Source organism: Malurus melanocephalus, unplaced genomic scaffold, assembly GCF_030028575.1.
Source record: "Malurus melanocephalus ecotype Western Australia unplaced genomic scaffold, MMel_1.1 scaffold_79, whole genome shotgun sequence".
Lineage (NCBI taxonomy): Eukaryota > Metazoa > Chordata > Aves > Passeriformes > Maluridae > Malurus > Malurus melanocephalus.
Genome location: NW_026623311.1, coordinates 254,010 through 272,473, shown reverse-complemented (window position 1 = coordinate 272,473; position 18,464 = coordinate 254,010). Strand labels below are relative to the sequence as shown.

General features: G+C 42.5%; 1 protein-coding gene across 6 annotated transcripts in view; it reads right to left on the bottom strand.

Annotated features, from left to right (window-relative positions):
• The window catches only part of ATXN1 (ataxin 1), a 214,704-nt gene extending 202,308 nt beyond the window's left edge, over nt 1-12,396 (bottom strand). For 4 of the 6 annotated variants that reach the window (XM_057367449.1, XM_057367448.1, XM_057367446.1 and 1 more), the window contains exons 1-3: nt 12,318-12,393; nt 11,815-12,040; nt 7,005-7,124 (exon numbers count right to left, since the gene is read on the bottom strand). The gene's annotated coding sequence lies outside the window, so the exon portion shown is untranslated. Of the gene's footprint in view, nt 1-4,806; nt 4,999-7,004; nt 7,125-11,814; nt 12,041-12,317 lie in introns of all 6 variants that reach the window. The other 2 variants (XM_057367447.1, XM_057367445.1) reach the window with 2 other exon arrangements.
• Nucleotides 12,397-18,464: the final 6,068 nt, after the last annotated feature.

Sequence of the window (18,464 nt, the reverse complement as noted above, 5' to 3'; positions counted from 1 at the left end):
GTAAGCAAACTTTTCATATCACAGGTGGGGCATCCTACTTACAGTCAGATTTCTTTTCTGATTCTTACAAAGGATTCTTGTTTTCAGCAATGCCTATATAGCACTACCCGAAACACCATGAGTCATTAAAAATTAAAYAGAATGAAAAATAGGTTTTATAAAACTGAAAAATGGTTCAATGACCTTCTGTGAGGTTTTGACTCCCTGTGTTATTAAATTGTTTAAATTACCTAKTCACTGCATTTTATAAAATCTCAAATCGTATTTGTTTTTTATTCTTGTATCTTTGCTTCTAAAACATATTTGTAAAAAAATTCAAAAAGGAAAATGAGACTTATTTTTGTATTTAAWTTTTTTAAAAATAATCACCCAAGATATCTTCTGTCTGTATGTTTGCTGTAATTGTGTTCATATTTGAATTCTGTACTTCAAGCTCCCTTTGATCAACTTGATTAATATTCCTTTCAAAAAATTTTATAGCTGATGTACTTCACGAACACAAAGCAGATTAATCTGTTCTGAATTATGTTTCATAAAATTACTATTCCTATGATTAATTTTACAAAAACACATGTAACCATGTACAACTGAGTTTTTCTCATTGATAAAACAATCCTGTTACACAGCTTCCAGTACTGGGCAAGAGATATTGTGACTACCTAATAAATCACTGTCTTGGGTTGATTTTATGATAACACTCTGTTCCCATATTCCATCTGCTTGTATGCCCAAAATGTCCTTGAGGCTTTAAATCTGACCCAGAAGAATGGGCAGGGGTGGCAGGGAAGGCAGCACACGCAGTTAAAAGCCAGGGCTGCCGCACAACCCGTTGTGGTTAGGAGCTCCGCTGGATGCTCCGCGAACTCACCTCACTGTGCAGGGCAGTTACATTGTTGCTGCTTAGCTAGCTGAGTTTGTTAGTTTGGGCAAACAGCTCTCTCTGGACTGCCACCCCTTCTACAAATCCCATGATTTTCTTTCTGGAGCAATTCAGCAGGGCTTCAGTCCGAAAACCGAGAAGCAAGCGCCGACCAGCCAGGGGCCTGCAGGGACAAACCGCACCACTCCGTCTCATCCCGGACTCTGGAGGAGCCAAGCCGGCAACAGAAAAGCACACCRAGCCCTCTATTTCATCCACAGTGAGGAGAGGACTACCACCRGGTTTTTCCACTGTTGCCTGAGCRGCCATACTGGACTTTTTCTTTTGTTTCTTTTTTTTTTCCGGAGACAGGAGCCAAGCCACGTGCCAAGCGGCAGTGGGAGATGGGGCGGCATGTATTCCTGAGTTCTAAATATCTAACAGTTACCCAGTTTCTCTAATCTGTGTCCTGTGGGCACCTTGTTTTGTTAATAAACTAYTTTTCTCTTCACATTCGCCTAAACTCCTGTTTCATATTGGTGGGAAAAAATTATCAAACTTTTCACTTCAGAGGAAACATTTATCCTGTAATGTTTCTCTCTGAAAACATTGTCTCAAACYGAGACAATCACCAAGCCTGATGACGCAATGTAATGTGAGCTAATACACKAAATACTGTACCTTTTATTCCAATAAAGGAAAAAATAGCCTAATTCTCAGCTTAGAGCACTGGCTTAGCTAAAATGGAAATCTTCAGGTATCTGTATCTGTAGAATAATGCACCATCTAATCAAAGTGACAGCAGATGATCCACAAACCTTTCCCTGCTAAAATCAGTAAAAAATTTTATTCAAATTCAATAGCATCATTGAATATGCAGAAGCGCTGGGACTGAACAGGACCCATCTGACTCCTGGTCTGCAAGAGAGTCTCACTTTGACCTTACCATGACAGCCGTGAGTAGGCTGATGTCATTTCACCCCATAAATCCCCTTGCCYGGTGCTGTAGCTAAGCACTGCTGAACTTAGGTACCCTCCAGAAACACGGCGATACTGTAATTAGCAGTGAGACTTGTAATGCATTCCCCAGCCAGGAACAAGGGTTGCTATGGCCACTAGAGTAAAAGAATGTGAAAAGGGAGTGAGGAAGAATGAAAAGGACAGGTAACAGCAGAGAAAACACGGTAAAAACTTACTTGAGTATATCGTATTAAAAGAACACAATAACCACCAGGAATCAGCTGAATTGTCAAATTGGTATTACAAGGAACAGTGGGTTTAAAAAAAAAAWATCCAATAAATCGATCATTTCAGTGAAGAGGAGCAATGATACAAAGATGGTGTATCTCTGACACAAGCTTCTGCTTCTTAGCATCTAAATTACTTAAGGTTTGGTGTTTGGGTTTTTTTTCTTTTTTTTTGAGAAATTATGTATTTAACAGTCAGTTTGTACTGCAACAGTAATCTAAACCCTTCTTTTATTTTTTGGCAAATGCCGTGCATCACTCACATTCAGCTTATCATTAACTGTGAACTGTTCACGTATCTTAGTATGGTTTCAATGCTCTTAGGGCAAGGCTAAACAGTGTTTCAAAAACAATGATATCCCCAGGCCCACGCTTYAGTTTCTGAAGCACAGATTGAGCATGGTATTCTGCTCAACAAGCTCATCACTGTTAAGTAACTCATCAGAAAATAAAGAGGGAATTATCAAATGGGAATTGCCAAGTAATTAGTTCTCTGAAGCAGATGACATACAACTGTTAAAGGGAGGGGCCTCCCTGCTAGTCATACGTCAAAGTAGAGCCTCCTAATCAGTAAATAAAAATTTAGTACATATAATTAGTGCTAAGGGTTTTTAACTGCTAGTGATACAGAGAATAAAGTTACAACTTCTTCCACCATAAAAACCTACTAGGACTTTTTTTCCCTTGAACACATTGAATCTTTAAACCATTCTGGATCTACTTGCTGTCTGACTACCTTGAAAAAAACTAAGAACACAGCACAGTACCAATCAGCAAATGTCTTCAGGAGCTACTGAAGAGGAGAAATGCATTTACTATTATAAAGCTTTGAAGATATCACTTTCTAGTCAGCTGCCACTGAAAAGGAGCCGCACCAATGAGAAAATATTCAGTAGTACAAAATTTCTGAGCACAGTAAAGAAGGATTAAGACTGCTTTCCGTAATTATCCTTCTCCATTAAAGCCTGACTTTCTTTCAAGTAGCTGGCCTCACAGAAATGTTAACTGTACAAAACTACAAAGGCTTTCACACGTGGGCACCTGACGAACAAAAACGTGGTAACAGTCACAACCACACTCCAATACAAAGGAGAAACATTTTGACATTTGTACTCTTTATAGAGCAAGGAGTGACACAATAAATCCTAAAGTCAGGTTTACAGCTAGTTCCAAAATAAGTAACTGATGAGAAAATAAAGAAGCAAATATCAAATTTGGAGGTTGCCTCTATCACAGTATCTCACCATGAAAAACCCGTCAGCCAACACATTTMAATCCAGAGGCTGCCACCTGGGCAAACTTTCAACCAAAATTCCACCCCTGTTAATGACAGCTAACTTTCATCCAAAAGCACAGCCCTGGGTTCAAGGCAAGGCAAACCCCACCAACACATCCCTGCCCAACACATGCAGCCAAGGGAGAGGGCAGCAGGAGAGCACACACAGATGCTCAGGCTTACACACAACAACATATCACATGCAGGCATTTCACCACTTCTTGGCCRCCAGCACACGGAAGGTCTCCAATACTCACGCTCGCACCAATTTACAAAAGCCCACGATTTTAAAGGAATGCTAACAACCTGCAGTGCATGGGATGGCAAGTCTCATTCCATTTGCAGATRTACCTTTTGAAAACACCAAGTTGGAAGGTGAATCAAACCTCAGATAGTGCCTTATACCACATTATGAACATCAGCCTTGTGTTTTTATGTAGGCATACGACTACAATCAACTCCATTTACGCTTCAGACTGTGTCATGAAACTTTCTATCAGTCAGACACCAGGCCTTTGCTGAAGGAACAACAGAGCAAAACCATGAAAGGTTACAGCTGAGGTGAGGGGACCGCAAAGCCTCACTCTTAAGACATCTATCAGCACTCACATCATTTATTTTACCTTTTAGTTGCCCACACATAGAACAATTAAAAAATAAATATTATTTCTAATCACTATCCAATTATAYCTACTTCACAACTCCATTTCACTTGTATTCTTAAAGCATTAGGAATCTCTTAAAGCATTAGAAATCTCCTTTGCCTACCTTCTTTTAGCCCCACACCTATTGTAGACCTTCATAAAGAGCATGAGGGGGAAGAAATAAAACCAGCTACAATAAAAAGACACTGATATGACAACCAAAAAGCTATCATTGCACACASTAACAGAGACATATTAGCACTTTTTATGCTTACTATTAAGTATTTTAAAAGTGCAGACTGTTGCCTGTTTAGAGAGACCAATAGCCAGAAGTCTGAATAAAACAGAAATAATGTCTTAGGTAAAAAATACGCTATATTAGGTAGTGCACAGACATACTGAAAATTCAGCCTAAAAATTTTCTTACAAATGGGCTGCAGCTCTAAATGCACCCCAGTACTATAATATGATTAAGAAATACCARGTGAACTTGACAGTAGAAAAATTAAAAAGAATTCTTTAATTGTTAAAATGTCCAGTATCTCATGCAAAATCCTCTYGAGAAAATTCTATGTTTTGGAGAATAGACTAAAATTAAAGAAAAGTAAAAAGGGGAGGGGAGAGGTGGGGAGGGGCTGTATCTAGTTATTTGTTTTAGTTTTATTTTTACTAATACCTATGTCCTTATTCAGATAAGATGCTTAGCAGCTCTGCAGAAAACGCTGCTTGAATTGGAAGGGTAAGCACACCTGGAGAACTCACACACAACAGTGACATTACCCTCTGAAGCCACACAATTCCTCACACGAGTGAAGCCATGAATGCACATGTAGGAACATTAGGCCTCAAGTGTGGTTTCTGAGATCCATTTTGGATGTCTTCAAACATGTCCARTGTCCAGCCCCTCTGACAGATTCCATGGTCATAACTCAGGTCTGCCTAAAATAGAGCAGGGCTGTTGCCCCCTTCACCCTGAAACAAATGCAAAAGCCAGAAAGATGATGGGTGTGAGTACAAGATGCTCCATCTGTGGCTGCTCGCTGCACAGCGCCAGGCCACAKCTCCTTCACGTGTTACTACTGTGAGCTCCTGTCAGCTTCCTCCAGTGACAGAGAGCATCTGTAAGCAGGCATTTCTCTACACCAATAACTCTTCTTTCACTTATTTAGTCATACAATGGGCCTGGTTTTGATCATTACATACAGAAAATGAGAACTAACTAATGAGGTCGACAGAGGTACTCCAAACTCAGTAACTAAAATGTACAACAAAAAGAAGTTAAGCCAAATCTAACCTAATCTAAGGTCCACAAATACAATACTATATTTGAAGCTGAGATGGTATAGATAAAACAGCATTTTAGTACTATGTTCCTGTCATGTCTCTGCACCAGACTTAACTAGGTTACATTTTAAATCCAAAATGTTTGCTTAACATCAAATATATTCTCTCTCATGTAATTGTAGAAAATGTCAGATGCTAAAATGTCCAGGGTGACTTAGCAATACATTGAGGGTAACACAATCTGATTATTCATAGGATTTGACCGATGCACTATAAACAATTACTTCTTTTAATTAAGACATACAAACTCTTCCAGTAGTAATCACTTCGTCAAATAAACACATTTTCACAAAACACAAACTAATCCTGATAAAAATTAAATGTTTTGTGAAAATGATAATGTTATAGTAAAAAACTTCCTTCTATTCCATCTCTGAAGTCAATAGATGCTACCAAGTCAGTTTTCTTCAAAACGGAGAGATGAACTGTGTCAGCGCAGGGGCACTTTGTACCTTCACTCTCAAGATAACTGTTACTGCTCTGAAATTACAGTGGTTACCATCCACCCCCACCATTCAAGCTCATTTGGAAACTGTAACAGGCATGTCCTTGCATGTAACTAYTTGCCTAGGCAATTTCCCTCTAAAACACAGCACCCTTCCCCACAGCCACAATAAAATGCAAATTATGAGCTGCATACTTTTCTACGATATGCTGTATACATTAAAAAGTTATTCTGCAGTGGAGACTTTCTGATCAGCCCAGCATAAATAAGAACTGTAATTAAGCTTTCTGAGAAAACCCTTTGATTTTCTGCAAGCAATCACTACATTTAATTTTATTTAAAGACACAGGCAATTTTATTATGACCCTTTATCTTTTTTTTTTCTTAAAGCATTAGCAGTATTGCCAATCCTATGCACTTAAAAATCATAGAACAGGTCAAAAAAAAACAGGCTGACTTAATGACAATCAGATTAAAGAAATAAAATAAAAATTTATGTTCTTTTTATTGGCAGTATGATTGTTGAGTCTTGGGACTTGGTTTTTTCAAGTTATTTTCCAGAACCATATAGGAAGGAAAGAGAGGGGAAAAGGACAGCAGCAGGCTGATACACATGCACTTTTCCACCCTGTCTGTACAGCATTTCAGGGAAGAAAATCAGAAGAACTGAAAGCATTCCTCAAAACAGAACAAAAGACACACAGACACAACAGTAGTGACAGCTTATGCTGGGAACTACTCTAATGGCAGACAAAGTCTAATGCACAAAAGAAACTCACGACAGTGGAAAAGCCAAGCAGGCGGCAAGCAACAAAAATCCTGAAAATGTTCATAAAAGTACAGGAGGGATTTATACAATTTTACACATGGCATTTTATAACAAAAATCAAATCTGCTAAGTTTTCCATTCATAGGAACACCTTYCAGTAACTGAATATACTCTGACCTCAGGTGAGCGTAAAACCACTCATCTGGAACCCACTTATTCTACAAGTCACTGAACTGAGTCACCAGAGTTAAAGGAATTTTTCTGAGAAGAGTTTCTCAAGGACCTCTACTGCCAGGCAAGGGAAGTACAAACCTATCACAGGCAGGTAATCACACAGACACTGGGAAGGTKTCCACGTTGCTTAAAGCCCAGAGCAGACAGTGTACACATGTTAAAGGAAATAAAAAGCATTGTTCTCACCTTACTGGGAGTGCATAACTGTATGGTGAAGACAAGAATGACGGTGGTCACTGTCCTATGGGGTTGAGAATAAATTCACAGCTTGTATTGCTTGCTCATCTGGCTTGGCCTGCAATGTGACTGTTGATCCAGGAGTTGAGGAGATGGGAACCAAAACAAAGAGAAACAAAAACACAGTTAAGAGTCAAACCATTTAATGATCAAACATGCTAAGACATCCCACTGAAGACTGCTTTTACTATTACTCAAGCACAAATAAACTATAGATTTAATCCTGCAGACAGAGCTCATACAGTAGGGAGCAGAGCCCATTTATTCAGAGTGCTCTTTTCCTAAATGTGATCTTAATGAGGTGAAGAATCATGAGCAAGTGGAGATGACTGTCTTCACTGCCAACAGAACATACTTTATTTGTGAAGCAGTAGCACTCTGAAAATATACTGCTGCAATACTACTACTACTAGTTGAAAAATAATCACCTATTGGAATGTGACTTTACCTTGTACACTATTTTGGCATTAAAGGTGGCATGCTAGAGTCGATGCCTATTACTGTAAACTCCCAAGCAATACAAACAAAAACTTTACCAAAGTGTATATTTTTAATTTTTTTGTCATTTTGCTCAGTAAAATCATGAAGAATCAGCAATGAACTTCTGCTGACATCACCTATTAAACAAAATACATTTGGGTTTTTTGTTTTAATATTCTTATCACTCTTGATACAATAAAAGGATTTAGTGGGCCCATTTCTCCCTCACTGAGATTAATTTCTGCTTTCCAGTKTATGAGCATGCTTACTTGTTCCTAGGTAGGGAAGAATTTACATGCATACTTAACTCTAGATACGTTCTTTAATCAATTTTCATTCAGCAAAATCCTCACTGGGACATGTACTAAAGTACAGACTGGGACCAATGCACACATACAGATTTGCATGTGTTGAATAACCACCTTGGACTACAGCTTTGAGAGGAAAAAAAAGCCATGAAGCATTACATTCTCAACACATGCACTAAGATCAAAAAGGAGTYATGGTCATTGATTCAGTTTTTGTCTTTTTGCAAAGATCAGGAATCTACAAAGGTTCTTACATTTTAGAGTATTAGTCATGCATCACCTCAGCTACAACCAAGTAAAATTCTTCAACTTTCTTATACAAAGAATGTGAACCATCGAATAAGACTTCAAAATACAGCGCCTTCATCCAAATACCTATTTATTTATTTATGACACTTAAGAGTCTTGCATAAAAGTAAAATGAAAGGACGAGGTCAGTTTTTTCACTTTGCAAAGCTTAGGCTATCAAAGTCACTGGCATACAGAGAGTCAGTTCTTTGCAATGAAATATTTACCTGTGCCAAGCCTGCCATACTCCTGTTTCTTGTTCTAATCATATCTTTATCTGTTAATGCAGAGCATGTTACAGCAGCCTCAGAAGAGACCCACAACTAAATCTGTTATCTGCACTCTCTGAATTGTACACACCATCCCCATACAGCTCTCCAGAACAGCCAGCTCACTCACAACCTGTATGGCTATAGCTGAGACCGTCACACAGACTGACTTCTCTCAAGCATCACCAGCATCAGCTGCCTCACATGCAGGAGTAGGTTTGCAGCCAGCCAGTGCTTCAGACCATCTATGCAATCCTGACACGCATTTCCTTTACTGCCTGCCATACTTCTTTATTGCATTTCCCCCTCAATTAGTACACCACAACAAAAGCAGTGTGCATATGAACAGTGACAGTGAKCATCCTGACTGTCATCTGCTAAGATGTGCTGCTAAACTTCAGCAAGGGGAAAATTAGGCCTTGATTTTGTTTTACTAGCTACATTACTAAAACAATGATTTTTAAATTCTAATGTTTAAATCCTTAGTTGCTTTTCAGGTGACTGCATTCCAGCGTCTATTTTCTTAATTAATGGGAAACTAGGCCACTGGTTCTATTGCATAAAAAATTTTTGTTAATGTCTAAGACAAAGTAAGTCTATTTCTAAATAGACAAAGTAAGTCTATTTCTAAATAGATTTAATCAGACTAGAAAAGCTAAGTCACACTGTTTATTTTCAGAAAAGTTTTTTTAACTATGCATATATGGCCTTTTTGAAAATAATTGCTTTCTAACACTTGTAGTCACACAGGTAATTTTTATTACCATAAAATATGTATAAGCAGCATGCGGCACACAAAGACTCACACTACAGGACTCATCCTGCTCGTGACTATTCCACTCTGTCCAGCCAGTCCTCCTAACAAGTTCTTCTGTTTCAAGCCACCTCCTCAGAATGGAGGCCCAAAACGAAGGCGGCTGCACTGAGCAGAGGATATTCTCTCCCAACCAGAAGGACAAGTTAGCTGAAGCACTGAAAAGCTGCACTTCAGTGCAAGAAATTGCCTGCAAATACCCCGTCCCCTCACCCCTCCAAGAAGTTAACATCCAAGCTCAGCAGGCAGGCTGAGACCTGCAAATTCATCACACCAAACCCAAGACCACCAGCTGCCTGTCACCACAAGAGCTGAACCATCAACAGGCATTTCTCATTGCCTCCTCCTCCAGCTCCAGTACTTAACCATAAGAGTGATTAAAATATCTATTTTACTGAGATATTTCTGGATTGCTTTATGTTCCAGCCTGGTACTACAAATGCAGAGAAGCTGTGGGTGCTGACGATTTCTCATCATTGAGACACAAAATCCTCCGGGCCAAGTTTAATATTAGTGTAAGTGCACCCAAGATTAGTGAATGGAATAGCGGTGTTACCCACTTCTGCAGACACTTAATGCAGCTTCTTAATCAGGCAAAAATCCTATTTAAGCCACAGTGCTTTTTGCCGTGAAAAGTAACACAGAGAAAATAACAGTGATACGCAGCAGATCACTTTCTGAGCTCGGTTACTCTACTACATGCTTGGATTAAGTCCAATTAATGGAGTTATTCAAGATATACGCCCATGTAAGTGCCTCACAATCCCATCCCCTGGAGTTGCTCTGGATTTATTAYATTAGAACACAGTGCCAAATTAAAAAATTATACCTACATCGCTTAAAAGAGTGATGTCCAAACGCTGAGAATGAAGACAAGTATACACTGCTTGGCAAAAAACATTTTTAAAAGCAACATGCATTCAAAGCTAATTATAATGCTTATTCTTTGAAGGCATAAACTGTGTCAGAAAGTCTCCTGCTCTGTGGCTATAGTATTGTAATGAGCACAAAAGCAAAAAAAAAAAAAAAAATACCCACACTAGGAACGAAGTGTTTGCCGAGGCAAAAATTGTTTTTTAATATACTCAGGAATTTATCATGAGAAACTGCAGTCAGCTTTCACCTAAAATATAAAATGGCCTAGACCTTGCTATGAACTATGAGGAGGCTTAACAAACCTAAAGCGACAATACTGATATCAAGTATCACCGATTTTCATTTTACCAGACAGAGGGTGTAAAGTACAGTACATGAACAGAGAATAAAAAGCCTGTGGCCTATAATGAGAATGCTGGAATACGAACTGTTAACAAACACCGCTACAACCACCAAACAGTGAGACTAGACAGATGGGGGGGGGACAAACCAAAAAAACAAAAACTCCGAAGAAACTTTCATGTATAAGCCAAAAGCATTTTTACAAAGTCCTACACCTTCATTAATTTGCTAACAATACATGCAAGTGGAACTGACGATCTGGCTGACCTGCTAAGCATGCCATGTACAGTCCCATCTGGCTGACACTCCAGTAGGCAAAGAACACCCTTCCCGAGAAGTTCAGCCATTAGGAACCCACCACCGGCATCTTTCAATTTTCGGAAAGCCCAAGGCGGTGGCCGTGCCGGCCGTACGCCACCAACACGGCACCCGCAGGGCTGGCGGTAGCCCGCTGGGTCGCCCGCCAGCCACACACGCACCTGGCTGGCCGGTGGATACGGTGAATCCCGTCTGTTACCATGGCAGCCTGATCTAATTACATGACTGATCAGGGCTGGAGTAAGCGCGCTGAAAGGCTGCACCACTGACATGTCGCTACATGATGAGAGAGACAGACAGCCGAGCACTGAGAAAAACCTATCGACCTCTGCCTTACATAAAAAGTGAGATTACAGCCACCCTTTCAAAATAGCTGCTGCCCGTAAAATACCGGGACAGTTTTACGAACAAATTAGGTGTAATAACGTACGATTACTACTATTGTCTTGCAGCATCACAAAAATAACTACGGCGCAATATTTTCCCTGGCCATTCTCAATTTCCCTCTCCCCCATTCATAACCCTTGATCCATATGATATAACTGCACCGTCTGTACCACGCGAACAGAAACAGATTAACATGAAACCGGGATTTTCCTTAAGGAGACGGTTTCATTCGAAACTGAAATTAAAAGTCCTTGACTTACCACTACGTCAGCAGAGTAACTCACTATGCTCCACCGTATCTGACACGTAAAGTAATCATTACTACGTAAAATACATAACCATGAGCATTAAAGGTTAAAGTGTAAGTTGTGTTACAAAATATTAATTTCTTTACCATATGAAAGGGAAAAGGTCTCCGGCAAAGGTCATCTACCTCTACACCCTTCAGGATCTGTACACAGAAATCATTTGTAAAGGGGAAGGTTTTACAAATCTAAATTTCTTCGTCTGGTCTTAAAATGAATGCTTAATTTTTTTTCCCCAATTCTATCTGGAGTTCGGGCTCATGGGGGAGAGATGCTGCTCGGAGGAGTCCCTATTACACAGCATACAGTAAACAAAATAAAAATAGCCTGTCGCTCTCGTTGTCTACACAGTGCATTATATAACGGGCTTACCACTTGTTTTCTTTTCTATTATTACTCTTCAGTAATTCCTCCTCTTCAATAACATGTAAATCGCTCCCAATTCTGTCATTTTATTATTATCGCTATTACAGTAAGAGCTAACGCTTTCCCAGCACGCTTTAGACTTTAATATTCTCAGGAATCACACTGACGGATTCAGCACCCACAACCGTACACGGGGTCATTTATTTGTTTTTCTGCCGGTAAATTACGATGCCTTAGGGTAAAAAAAAAATAATAATANAAAACAAAAAAACCACCAAAACCCAAACCACCACCAACTAACCCCAAACGCCCGCAACCTAACCACCCCCACCCGACCCAAGCAAACCCGAAGGCGGCGGAGGATCTGTAAGCGGCGGCGAGGAACCCCGGCCCCGCTTCCCCTCGGGACGCCGCCGGCCGGACCCCACGGCCGCGGACGAGCAGCGGGGCGGAGGCGCCCCAGCGCCCCCCTTCCCCCATCCCTCTCGCCCCGTCCCTCCCGGCAGTACCGGGTGGCGTCTGTAGCCGGCCTGGGCCCTGAGTGGAGTGGGGCTGCTGCCCGGCACATCCCAGCGCCAGCGCCGCCTCCCCCGCGGCCGCCGCCGCCGCCTCCTCCTCGCTTCATTCACCCTCCAGCAGCCGCCCAGCCCCGTACTACATACGCCGTGCGGCGGCGGCGACTGGCTCTGCCGGCGACCGGCCCCGCGCTGCGCCCCGCCGGGTACGTCCGGCCCCCCCCGCACCGCACCGCACCGCGCCGCGCACGCACACACACGGCACCGCACCGGCACCGCACCGCACCCCCCGCACACACACATAGCACCTGCACTGCACACACGCACCGCGACCCCCACGCATACACACCGCACACACGCCACACACGCACCGGCACCGCACACCCCACCCCCGCCCCCCGACACTTCCCCGCACACACAGGCACACCGGGGGCAGCAGCGACTCGCAAAATGTCCACCCGTCCCCGCGGCTACCCACACCCCACCCGGGCCGGGGGGAAGCGGAGAGGGAGGGGTGAGGAAGGAGCAGGGCGGGGGGAGCAGGGCTGTACGAGCGTCTCCCGCCGCGGGGCCGCTTCGGCCCCCTGCTCGCTCCTGTGTCCCCGCATCCCCACTCCGTTCCCTTGCGGCGCCCTCGGCCATTTCGCGGCCGCCCCCCTCTCCCTCTTTACCTCCCTCTCCCTCCCTGCCTTCCTCTCTCCTAAGGGCCGGGCCTGCGGCGGCAGCGCCTGCGGGCCGGGCCGGGCCGTGGCTGGCTAGGGGCGGCCGCAGCGAGGTGGGCTGCAGCCCCGTGGCGGGGTGGACAGCGCGTTCCCCTCTCCCCCCAGCCCCGTGTTTTTCCAGCTGGAAATCGCCGGCGGTTTGCAGTCTAAACAAGGGAAGAAGCCAGAGGCGGTGGGGTTGGCGGGGGTGGGGGGTCAGAGAGAGACTCGCACACAAATGTCTTCCTAGCTGATCACGGGGCTTGGGTCTGCTTTTTGTTTGTTTGGCTTTTTTCCTTCCCCCTGCAGTGACACAGGTCCGGGATGTCTCCACCACTGTAGTAGAAATGATGTCTGCAGTACAGCGCTCGCTCCCTCTCCGCTCTCCAGCATGTAAATGGGTAATAGAAGCCAAATATGGAGCAGTTGGCTGCCTCTGCAACAGCTCAAGGATCCTACTTCATGCAAAAGGCGGGGGGGGGAGGGGGCCACCATTATGAGTTTACTTCTGAAATAAAGAAACAAGTTGCCTTTGTACTAGGATTGAAATGTTCAAATATCAGAGCCAACATTTGTAATGTTTAGAGGGGGAGGGGGGGGAGAAGGGAGGAGGAGGAGGAGGAGGCAAGGCAACACTCTGGCAGGCGGCCAAGAGAGCCACACAGATTATTGCATACGCACGGCACCGCCGGGCCAAGGCGGCCTTTAACCCTTTGCGGGCCGCCGCACGTTGCCCCGGGGCGGGGAGGGGGCTGAGGACTCGCGTCGACACTTACCTCCTCCTTCCCCTTGWAATACTTCAAAGGCCAGGCTGGCTCTTTACGGTGGGATAAATCCCTGCGCACGCCAGTGTTCCAGAGAAGTCCCCGCTCCTGTAGTAGGCTGCGTCGCGGGGCTCTCAAATCACTTTGCAGGCGGAAAGCAATGAGATGGGGAGGGGAAAAAGAAAAAAAAAACACCCAACCCCAAACCTATATTGTTTAAGGGGGAAGAAACAGCTAGCGACGCGTGCTGTCCTTCAGAAATGGCAGGGAATGCTGGTTTAAAGGATGCACGAAAATCGGTTGCTCAGTGAAGGCTCTGTCTAAGAGAGGAAATAAAACTGCTGGAAACCAGGGAATGGAATGCTCTGAAGCAGCCTCTGCGAGAGTCAGGAGAGGGTGATTTTATTTAAGATGCCATATTGCATTTCACTGTGGAGAACTGTGAAGTGATTTAGAGCAAGAGCCTGCATCCCACTCCCTTTTTCTGAATTAGTTTTATTTATCCGGATCCTTGGCATATGCTTGAGTTGCTTTGTAGAAAGTACCTTCCACTTCATTCAGACCAAAGAGGCTCTGACTCATACCGTCACTGAACTACAAGACAGGCAGGGCTGAACCACGCATGTTTGGGTACTAACTCCCTCTGGATTCCTCAGCACTGGTTTAATCAAAAATCCCTTTGCATCTCTCCCAGCTGTATGCAGACCACTGTGAGCCTCTCCCAAACTTCCCCCCACCTCCTCGCCACCAGCTATGGCAACTTACGCTTCCCTGGCACTCCAGCATCAGTGTGTTACTCTCTTACTTCCCACAGCGCAGGTGCCTGCAAGTGCTATGCAAAACAGAGACCAGTGAAAATATCCTCTTGCTGGACTGTCTCAGTCTGGTCTTCAAGTTTATCAAAAAAAAAAAAAAAAAAAGGACTCAACATCAACTTACCAAGCTAGGTACAACTTAGAGAAATAAAACAAATTATGAAAGCAATGAATGGGATGAATGCAGCCAAAGGACAGTGGGATACTATGCCTGCTTGCATGCAACCCGAGAGTAGTCCATAAGAAGCCATTCATTCTCTGCTTTGGCATCAGGAAGAGGAGCACCCCAAGGACATTGCAAAAAAAAAAGTTGCCTAAATACAAAAGGCTGTTACACACCACCTCCAAGGAGCCGGACACAGTGGGGTCACAGGCCTCAGAAAGGCCTCAGATGTGCACTTCATATAACATGGTCATCCAGATCAGGGTGTTTATTGCAGCTTGTACCAATTTGCCATGAAAATAMGCTCCAAGGTACCAGGTTTCTAGCAGGTATACCTCCTACGTATCCCTTATATATTAGCATTAGGGTTTAGCTAAAAATTAAATCTAGCAGCAGAGTCTAGATGATTAGTACCCTAGGATTCAGTCTGCCATTATGCAGCTCAGCAAAGCAGTCCCTTCTATAAAGGACAGTACCAGCTCAATATAACTGCTAAAAAACATAGTAATAGCATTGTAAGCCACAGCATTCTGGATTTAGAGTTAATACTGTAATATAGACTGGTGTTACGAAACACAAGGATCTTTTACCACAGCACCTCCTGTGTCTTTAGTTTGGATTCACTGTGAAAATCAACATGATTTTCTGTTCTAGCAGTGATCTGGAGAGAGAAACAGGCCAAGATATCTGGACAAATGTGCCGCTCAGTACTAAAAGAGAGTGAATCTTCAGCAGCAAAGCAGACAGCAAAATTATATTCACCCAGATAATGTAAGGTTCATTGATTTAATAAAAGGAACCAAGGGAAAGAGACAAAGACTGGAGATTACTGAAAATCAAGTGAAAGCCCTGGAGAAACTGAAAACCCATCATCAAGGTTCAATTCAGAGTACAAGGTATTCTGTCTGCCACCTTTTTTATTCCAGTAGTACAGAGTGTTACCTCAGGAGAAAGGAATCTTTCCTCCTCAAACATTCACCTTGCCAAGAGGTGTGGCACACACAGAGAAAGAGAAGCCACATTCATGCTGAAGCAAGCTTTGGGCAACCTTTCCTTCTACAGTAGGCTGATGTAAGAGGTTTGTGTGTTCCTCCACTCTGTGGCTGTGGTGTTTGCCTCAGGACCCTCATTTTTTGCCACACTCCATGCTCTAGGCTTTTACATCTTTGTGTTTCTGCTTCAGAGTAGAAAACAGGCCCCAAAATATAAGTCCATTGTAAGTCAGAGCAATAGTACTTTTCTGAGCCAGCAGGCACTTAACCAATGGCTCTGGGAAGTGCAACAACCACCACCAGCCACATCAGGTTCATAACCCGCTCTCACCTCTATTGTGACTTGATACGCATTGGTTGCATTAAACCACAAGGGATGAGGGGACTGTGCCTCTCCGAATGTAGCCTAACAACGGGAATATACAACCCATGTCACCAGACATCCTTGTGCCTCTACAGCTCCCCTGCCAAGGGCCTACTCTGAGCCTCAGTGTATTCCCTCCACAAAGAATTTCATAAAATATGAAGGTGTTGATAAAGGCAGTGCGTGGAACACAAGAACCCGCACAGACCCAAGCGTTTGTATTTACTGCTGGTGATGTGCTGAAACTGGTATGACTCCCAGGAAAATATAGTACTGACCAAAAGATAATAAACAATTTGACATGCAAGATGCACACTATCTGGAAGAAACTCTGTTTCAATTCACTCGTTGTAATGTGCCATCTAYATAGCATGTTTTGTACAATTACTAGTACTTATGAAAAATTTGTAGAATAAGAGATGTAGTAAGTTGGATCTTTTTTTGTTAAATATTAACATTCAGGGAAATGCAGTGGTTGACAATGTGTTGAGTGTGAAAAGTAATCTCACAATTATTGATCAAATATTGTTACAGTTCAAGTCTTCAATCAATCTGTCATAAAATGACATTGTTGGTCTCATTACAGCCTCTAGTGGACAGTAGTAATCCACCTCACAGACCTGTCACACCATTTGCTCGAATGACAAGTGTTATCAAGGCAGAGGTTATTCCGACAGAACAGGAACATACAGGTCATTCTAATCCCCCAGCAAAAGAGATTTTTTAATACAATCAAAGGTTTGCTGTCATTGTTTGTAGGGTACCTCACTTTATACTTCAGGTATTAGCATTGGCTTGTAAATAAACAGAGAACTCCTGCTATTCACTTCAGCTTCTGACAGCTTTCATAAAACTAAATTAATCTCAAATATTTTTATAACAGAAAATACTGGTTGCCATGTTTTTGGCATAAGTAAGATGTTTTTAATCCAACTCAGAATCTGCCGACTGTCCAATTCACCTCCTATCTATTTATAGCCCTCTCACATTCTGATAATTTTTGCTATTGCAGTTATTTTTGTTATTATTTCAGACATATGCAGCTGATTTAAGGTATTTTAACAGCTTTCAGAAATGAGAAACTATAATTTAGATTACAGCTGGCTAATTAAGGTATGTTTTCCTCGGGAAAGTTAAAAATGTACATGATCTGAACAATAAGGTGTTTGGACTGTATTGTTTAAGCACCACTTGTGCACATATTACAAAATATGAGTAATGTCTTTATTTTTTGCTTGTTCACTTAGAAATGAGTGTATCCCGTCAAAACAGAGATGTTGATGATGTTCTTMAGAACTCTGTGATTGTCTTCAGATGGAAGGAAATTAGATAGGTAGACACAGAGAGCCAGTGCTGCCTCTTTAAAGCCACAAGTATCTCATGCAAATTATCGTTTAGTGAAAGGAGAGTGAAGCATTCATGAAAACTAAGCAAGTATGTACTACACTGTGACTCAAAGAGAAAAATCTTAACTTTAAAATGTTGGTCTTTTGCAAATGAATTCAAAGGAAAGGCTGCAATTAAATACTTTATTTTACCACCATGTGGCTAGGTAGAGATTGTAGGGTGATGAAGAAATCATTATTTGTCACGCCTTACAGTTCAGGTAATGGGATATGTAGGTTTAAAAATGTTTACCTTATCGTTGTCTTGATTTTTTAAAAGAAGCAATCCTGTTCTCTTTAAATAACAATAGCTTCAATGGCTTTAAAGTAACAATAGGTCCTTAGATGGAGATCTGAAATAAGATGCTGTCTTTTTGTTGATRCTTTTTTAAAATGGGCAAAGCAATTCATTGGTGAAGAAAACTGAGGACTTCTCTAAGTCTTAAAATCGAGTCGGATTTAGTCTTTTGAATAGGGGGTCAGTCAGTTACACGTCACTGCTCTGGAAGGAAGACCAGCTAACCTATCAGAGACCACACCATGATGGACCACAGCCACAATTAGCCCCATGAGATGTTGCAACAGTGACCAGTGGAAAATAAAAGTGCTCAGCCCTTCTTTAGGGATGCTTAACWGGTCTAGGTACCTATCAAATAGTAACTATTATGACCTGTTAGGTGCTTTATGGCTAGTGCTCCTAAGCTGTCAAAGGTCTCAATCTGGCCTTCATGTATCTCTCCTGACACTGCAGCTACCTCTATGGCTGGTGTGAGCAGARGGGCCAAGCACAAATGGAAACTAAACTCTGTCTTATTCCTAGAAGTGATCATTTAATCTTGGGGTTAAAGTACACCTGCGGGGCACAGAGGGGAAGCTCTACTCTAGAGAAATGCTTTGTTTCCAGGGATTCAAGGCAGTGCTGTTCACAAGGATTAACATTCAAATAACCTCAGGAGA